The following is an 8974-nucleotide window of genomic DNA, read 5'->3' as shown; positions in this document are numbered from 1 at the left end:
GGTTCAAGAGAGGTGAGAGATAAAAATATCACATTATTTTTGAGTTTAAAACTCATTCAAGCATGTGAAATATGCACCTCCTTTAAAGAATTCCCCTTCCTTACATAGGTGTCAAAATTTTATTGCTCATAGTTTTTTACTAATAAACCTTGTACATTTTCAACTCTTCATCTTATGTGAAATATGCACCTCTTTAAAGAACTCCTTTTCCTTACATATGTGTCATAGTTTTTTTACTAATAAACCTTGTACATTTTCAACTCTTCATCTTATGTGAAATATGCACCTCTTTAAAGAACTCCCCTTCCTTACATATGTGTTTATTTACTAATAAACCTTGTACATTTTCAACTCTTCATCTTATGTGAGCATTTACTCATTTTTGGATACCCAAAATATCTCATATTTTTAATATTGCTCATAGTTTTTTACTAATAAACCTTGTACATTTTCAACTCTTCACCTTATGTGAGCATTTACTCATTTTTGGGTATCTTCTTTTTACAAATTGGATTTATCTCCTCCCTACACATGTATTGATGCTATTGGCCCATAGGAACCTTAATTGGACCATAATCTAAAAATTTCTGAAAATCTAGACCCTTAGACTAAGGTTCTTTATACTTATTTCCAATTAATTCCAATTGCACATTGGAAAATTCTTTTTGAATTTCTGTTTCAGGGAAACTTATTTTAATAAGATGAGTTATTTTTCTATCCAAAAATATTCATAATCTGAATATTCTCTCTCTAGCATATTTTTCTCTCTCTAGGCTAAAACAGTTAGAAACAAGGCCTTTATATTTCTGAAGAGGGATTGATTACAGGAGAAGATACTAGACATCAAAAAGGGGTTGGGGGAGGAATCTTACATTCTACCCCACTTAAAAAACGCGAGATATCCTCATCTCGCAACTTGGGATAATTTCGCAAGACGCACGAATATGAGACTTAGAGAAAAATTTTAATCAAGATTAACCACCAAGAAAAGTCTTAAAGAGAGCAGGATTCAAAATAAGAACAAGATTTAATCTTTATTCATTCTCGAAACTTATACAGTAAAGATAAAAGAACTCTTTACACTTCCATAAGCCCGTCCATCATATGGTCACAAAAGCAGTCCTCACAAGCTGCACAAGTATAGGGTAACTCATCTATGGGAATGATTCTGCTGGTTATTGCCGCACCTATCTCAGTGGTATGAGGTGATCTAACAAAAGGACCTCTGAGAGGCAAGCCAAAAACGGGGTAAAGGCATATCTTCTCATGAGGAAGAAAACACGCCAGTAAGAGACCCGCTCAGAAAACCCAAGATGTCTTGATCTCATGACGCAGTAGTATCGGGGACCCAAACCCAAAGCTTCAATAACCATGGCCAAGCGGACATTGTTACGAAAGTGCTGCTGACCCCAGGGTGTTACCCTAGTTATGTTTTGATAGGTCCGCCATTTGGTCTGTGCTACAGAAGTTCCTAGGTGAGGAAAAAGTGAGCGCTCATACTGTTCTATAAAGTCTTTCTTCACAGACTCTCTTGCGTCTTGAAGGTGAGAAATCATCAGGGATAAAACTAATTCTTGTTGCCAAGCCATGAAGGAGATTAAGAAAGAAAGGAGATTGATGGGAGTAAGATTACTGTGAGCGACAAGTAAAAGTTACGACTTATATAAAGGAAGGAGCTAGCGTAACCTAGAAGCCAACAGTAACTTGCCACTGAAGTTTTACCGTCTTTCTATGATTTGAGTTTGACACATTTTTCTATAGAAGGCATTAAGAATTTTGAGATGAGGAGATAAAAGAAACTTGTAGGCTAAGTCACCTACTTTCATTGAATTCAGATATAAGGCTCACAATATCTGGGGGATAACTTCTTATACTTCCCAAGAGATAAAGAACTTCTTTTGGGCCGTACTCGAATGAAAACCAAAACCTTGGTATCCAAAACACCGATTCTCACTTCTGAACTCATTGTTCTAAATCTTTAAAACAGGTGGGACTCCTGAGAAGTATTCTAGGAAAAGGGTCTTCCTTTTTTAAACAAAAACTTTCTTTTATTTTAGAGAGGGAATAATTATAAGATCAGAAAGGGATATTCTCACTCCTGTATACCTCGAAGGCTGGGGAGGAATCTTACATTCTACCCCACTTAAAAAGTGCGAGATGTCCTCATCTCGCAAGGTAGAGGACAGCTATTTTTCTTAAGATCCAATTTTATTCTGGGGTTCCTTATATTCTGGTCAACCCAACAGAACACTGGGATAAATATCCCTTATATAGAACTCATCATTAAATAACAATTCATTCAGATTATATCATTCATATCTTTAACATGATAATAGTCCATTAGACCGAAAAGTTTCCTTCGGAACATTCCTCCACGGAAATTTCAGTCAAGCAAGTTCTCAATTTGACATCCCTTAACTTGATCTACCGGTCAAATATTAACAGTAGCAATCTAATAGCACAACCCACTAACCTCATAGTGATTTGCTGAATTCATTATCATCATTCTAGTTGAATATCATCACAGGGATTCGTCCCATTCCCCCTCATTGTGGTTTCATTATATTTCAACTAATTTTTAAAAATCAACATTTTTCAATCAGCATTTTCAATCAGAATCCAAATCAATTCATCAATTCTCAAACAGAATTAAAAATCATATCAATCACATTCGAAATCATCATCTAAATAGCATTAACGCTTATAATTTCAAGTCTTAGATTTACTCGTATATACTGTCAGTAAAGAGCTGCAGTATACTCTCGGTATATACGTGTAGTCACGGCCCTTGGAATTATAAGGTAAATACTATCATGTCTAGGCCTCAAGCAAGTCAGGGATTCTATATAATTGCGGTACTTCCATCTGAAGAACCGATTACCAAATTATGAATTTCAGTTTGAATATCAAATTGTATGAATTATATCACACAATTATAACCTTTTGGTGTTTCTTCATAATTTTTTGACATATTTGTCTTCTCAGTTGATCTTTATTAACCAAATGCTCTGATACCAACTGTAAGATCCCTGTTCCCACCGAGCAACAGATTCGGGATACTAGCAGCGGAAGTAGCACTTCTCGCGCGGGACAGGGGTCCCACATTCGGGGCCTCACCCACGGATATCCGGATAAGAGACTAATCCGTCGATTGTTCCAAAACCGAACCCGGAAAAACTTCCTTAACCGGAAAGCACGGGCGATTCCACCAGGATAACTTTTTACTCTAACATAGTCAAGATCATTTCTGATCGAGATGATCCAATTACATCTATAAGATACTTAGTCAGTTCAAGGAAGAAACTTGCACTTGGATCATTGGGATCAACGCTTTTTTCCCCATTCAAGAGGCACAGCCGTTGATTCCTATCCATAGAACAGTTTCTGTCCGGGATTTTTTTTTTTCTATCGTAAAAACAAAAGTTTGAGTCTCGATTTACGGATCCATCAGTCCAGCCTAACCCCATCCAATCCCATGGGTTAGCCAACCGCCCAACCACTGTAGTGATGGGATCCAATTAAAAATTTGGTTAGGTTTTGTCCCGGGTACCAAGGAAAAGAGTTCCAAGGCCCCCTAGCCGGATGTTCATGCAAAATAAAACTAGTCACACCACTCACACACCCAATATGAAATTGCCTTTTTCAACCAGATTCAACCAGTTTAAAACAATCCTTTAATAAAACCATAGTATCATTGATCACCATCTTCCAATTTATCCAATTGATTCTTAATTTCCCATCATTCCTTCATCAGAGTATCTATGGCATCATTGGCAACTAGAACGCTCAGGAGCCGTTTCGATAGTTCCTAGCCCATAATACTTGGCAATATAATCACTTAACAAGATGGACTCTCGTTGAAGATCAGCAAGATCAACCAACAGATCCATATAAGGAGCCATGGACTCATCCATTGAAGACCAGCAAGGTCAATCAACCAGATCCATGCTCGATTTCAGAAAACAACTCCAACTCTGTTCCAATATCTTCCTCGACGCACGCGTGGGTATCCTAGGCAACCCAGAGCCCGAGCACCGTATGGTCAGCACCCTCTAGGATCCTTCGCAGGTAACCTAGCGCTTCACGCATAGGCCGCTTCCTTGGCCCCTCATCCACCGTACCGGAAGCTCACCATTTTAATCGCACCGAGGCTGGTCAAGACCTCGGCCGACCTTGCTACGCGAGACGTCCTTCATTGACTCCCCGTCAGCAGTTGCAACTTTACCATCACGACTTTAATCACAAGACGGTCAAAATGCTCCCCCCAGCATTCTTGACATAAAACAATCATTTACAAACAGCATTTACAAACAGTATTTACAAACAGTTTACAACACAATTTCTATTTTAACTTTCATTTTTCCACATTATCCTTCATCAATCTACATTACTTATTCCATATTCCATTTATATGTATACTCATCCCATCACATCATTTCCATCTCATCACTTCAGATTCCCTCACATCACAATCGTATATTCACATCCATACATCCACAACTATATGCGTACATTCACATCTACATGCATACATCTACATCCCTATGCATACATCCACATCCACATTCACATTCACCTCCATACATCTACATCTACATGCATACATCCACTCCACCCTCACATCCACATCTATACATCTACATCTACATGCATACATCCACCTCTACATCCACATCTACGTCTATACACCTACATCTACATGCATACATCCCCGTCCACATCCACATCTACATCTATACATCTACATCTACATGTATACATATACATCTCCATTCACAACTACATCTACATGCATACATCCATATCTCCATTCCCATCTACATCTATACATCTACATCTACATGCATCCATCCACCTCCACATCCACATCTACATCTATACTTCTACATCTACATGTATACATCCACATCTCCATTCACATCTACATCTATACCTCTACATCTACATGCATCCATCCACATCTCCATTTACATCCTCATCTACACATCTATTTCTACATGCATACATCCACGTCCCATGCATACATCCACCTCCACATTCACACTCACATCCATACATCTACATCTACATGCAACATCCACATCTCCATGCATAATAAAATTCTTTTAATTAATCTAGGATGATAGTTCCTAGAATATGGTAGGAATTCCTCTTTTTATACTTTGAATGAATTTAATTTTATGCGTAATTTCTATAAAAATTTTGCCATAGCTCCGCTACTATGACTGATAAATCTCAATTTTTTTTCTAAGGGATAAAGCTCATTATTAAAGAAATAATTAGAATGGTCTCTAATTGGATCATCAATCCATAATGGTCTCTAATTGGATCATTAAGAAAACAATTAGAATGGTCTCTAATTGGATCATCAATCCATAATGGATTGAATTATCAATGTGCATAAACTAAAAGCATAGCAAAAAGCCATTAATTTGGTCTCAAGCATAGCTTAATCTTGGATTAAGGAAAGGCTTTATGAAAAGCTTCATTTGGATTGAGAATGGTTCATGAGTATGACCATTTCTTGAGTGAGAGAGAGAAATTACATAAAAACCATTAGAATTTAAACATAAATGGAAATTAACTTCTATAGCATTTATTAAATTATGTAACTCTTCACTACTATTCACCAATTAACTTCAATAGCATTTAAAAAACCATACTAATTAAACTTCTCAAGCTTGAGAGGGGTTGAGAAGAGAGAATCATTGAGAAATTATAGAAAGATCAAAATTCAATATACTTACCTTATAATTTGCTTGATTCTTTATTCACGGTAGAGGCCCCCAACCAATCAATTGGTTTAGTATGTTGATGGAGCCACCAATGGGGATTGAAGAAAGAGAGAAGTATCAGAAACTAGTGAATTATTAAAGAATTCACAGTTCTTGGCTTAGGTAGAGTAGAGTAACAATGCATAAGACACTCTATATTTTGGCTTAGGTGGAGTAGAGTAACAAAGCATAAGACACTATATGTTTTGGCTTAGGTGGAGTAGAGTAACAAAGCATAAGACACTATATGTTTTGGCTTAGGTGGAGTAGAGTAACAAAGCATAAGACACTATATTTTTTTCAACAAGGGGAGGCTTCTATTTATAGGAAAAATTGAGCTCCTAACCAAACAAACTGATTCTAGAATTTTCCAAGTCAATTTGGTTGAATTTGGACTAGATTTGGACCTAGTTTGGTTACTTTTTGATTCGGTTTGGTTCCATTTTGATTTGGTTTGGTTCAAGAGAGGTGAGAGATAAAAATATCACATTATTTTTGAGTTTAAAACTCATTCAAGCATGTGAAATATGCACCTCCTTTAAAGAATTCCCCTTCCTTACATAGGTGTCGAAATTTTATTGCTCATAGTTTTTTACTAATAAACCTTGTACATTTTCAACTCTTCATCTTATGTGAAATATGCACCTCTTTAAAGAACTCCTTTTCCTTACATATGTGTCATAGTTTTTTTACTAATAAACCTTGTACATTTTCAACTCTTCATCTTATGTGAAATATGCACCTCTTTAAAGAACTCCCCTTCCTTACATATGTGTTTATTTACTAATAAACCTTGTACATTTTCAACTCTTCATCTTATGTGAGCATTTACTCATTTTTGGATACCCAAAATATCTCATATTTTTAATATTGCTCATAGTTTTTTACTAATAAACCTTGTACATTTTCAACTCTTCACCTTATGTGAGCATTTACTCATTTTTGGGTATCTTCTTTTTACAAATTGGATTTATCTCCTCCCTACACATGTATTGATGCTATTGGCCCATAGGAACCTTAATTGGACCATAATCTAAAAATTTCTGAAAATCTAGACCCTTAGACTAAGGTTCTTTATACTTATTTCCAATTAATTCCAATTGCACATTGGAAAATTCTTTTTGAATTTCTGTTTCAGGGAAACTTATTTTAATAAGATGAGTTATTTTTCTATCCAAAAATATTCATAATCTGAATATTCTCTCTCTAGCATATTTTTCTCTCTCTAGGCTAAAACAGTTAGAAACAAGGCCTTTATATTTCTGAAGAGGGATTGATTACAGGAGAAGATACTAGACATCAAAAAGGGGTTGGGGGAGGAATCTTACATTCTACCCCACTTAAAAAACGCGAGATATCCTCATCTCGCAACTTGGGATAATTTCGCAAGACGCACGAATATGAGACTTAGAGAAAAATTTTAATCAAGATTAACCACCAAGAAAAGTCTTAAAGAGAGCAGGATTCAAAATAAGAACAAGATTTAATCTTTATTCATTCTCGGAACTTATACAGTAAAGATAAAAGAACTCTTTACACTTCCATAAGCCCGTCCATCATATGGTCACAAAAGCAGTCCTCACAAGCTGCACAAGTATAGGGTAACTCATCTATGGGAATGATTCTGCTGGTTATTGCCGCACCTATCTCAGTGGTATGAGGTGATCTAACAAAAGGACCTCTGAGAGGCAAGCCAAAAACGGGGTAAAGGCATATCTTCTCATGAGGAAGAAAACACGCCAGTAAGAGACCCGCTCAGAAAACCCAAGATGTCTTGATCTCATGACGCAGTAGTATCGGGGACCCAAACCCAAAGCTTCAATAACCATGGCCAAGCGGACATTGTTACGAAAGTGCTGCTGACCCCAGGGTGTTACCCTAGTTATGTTTTGATAGGTCCGCCATTTGGTCTGTGCTACAGAAGTTCCTAGGTGAGGAAAAAGTGAGCGCTCATACTGTTCTATAAAGTCTTTCTTCACAGACTCTCTTGCGTCTTGAAGGTGAGAAATCATCAGGGATAAAACTAATTCTTGTTGCCAAGCCATGAAGGAGATTAAGAAAGAAAGGAGATTGATGGGAGTAAGATTACTGTGAGCGACAAGTAAAAGTTACGACTTATATAAAGGAAGGAGCTAGCGTAACCTAGAAGCCAACAGTAACTTGCCACTGAAGTTTTACCGTCTTTCTATGATTTGAGTTTGACACATTTTTCTATAGAAGGCATTAAGAATTTTGAGATGAGGAGATAAAAGAAACTTGTAGGCTAAGTCACCTACTTTCATTGAATTCAGATATAAGGCTCACAATATCTGGGGGATAACTTCTTATACTTCCCAAGAGATAAAGAACTTCTTTTGGGCTGTACTCGAATGAAAACCAAAACCTTGGTATCCAAAACACCGATTCTCACTTCTGAACTCATTGTTCTAAATCTTTAAAACAGGTGGGACTCCTGAGAAGTATTCTAGGAAAAGGGTCTTCCTTTTTTAAACAAAAACTTTCTTTTATTTTAGAGAGGGAATAATTATAAGATCAGAAAGGGATATTCTCACTCCTGTATACCTCGAAGGCTGGGGAGGAATCTTACATACATACATATATATATATATACATAAGCACCATTACCATAAACCTAAGTTCAATTGACTTGCTTTGATATTATAAGGTCTCTCGTTCTCTCTATGTACATATATATATACACACACATATATATGTATACATATATATATATATACATATATATATAGATATATATACACACACACACACAGAGACATAAGCACCATCACCATACACCTAAGTTCAATTGACCTACTTTGATGTTAGAAGGTCTCTCATTCTCTCTATGTGTGTGTATATTTAAATATATATATATATATATATATATATATATATATATTTATATATATATATATATATACATAAGCACCATCACCATACACCTAAGTTCAATTGATCTGATTTGATGTTAGAAGGTCTCTCATTCTCTCTATGTGTGTGTATATATAAATAAATAAATAAATATATATATATATATACACATAAGCACCATCACCATACACCTAAGTTCAATTGACTTGCTTTGATATTACAATGCTCTCGTTCTCTCTATGTACATATATATAACACATATATATTTGGTTACATGTATATATATGTATATATACATATATATATATATATACACACACACACACACA

Source organism: Cibotium barometz, chromosome 51, assembly GCF_041138505.1.
Source record: "Cibotium barometz isolate CiBa-2024 chromosome 51, ASM4113850v1, whole genome shotgun sequence".
In the NCBI taxonomy this organism is placed as follows: domain Eukaryota; kingdom Viridiplantae; phylum Streptophyta; class Polypodiopsida; order Cyatheales; family Cibotiaceae; genus Cibotium; species Cibotium barometz.
Note: the sequence above shows the minus strand (reverse complement) of the source record.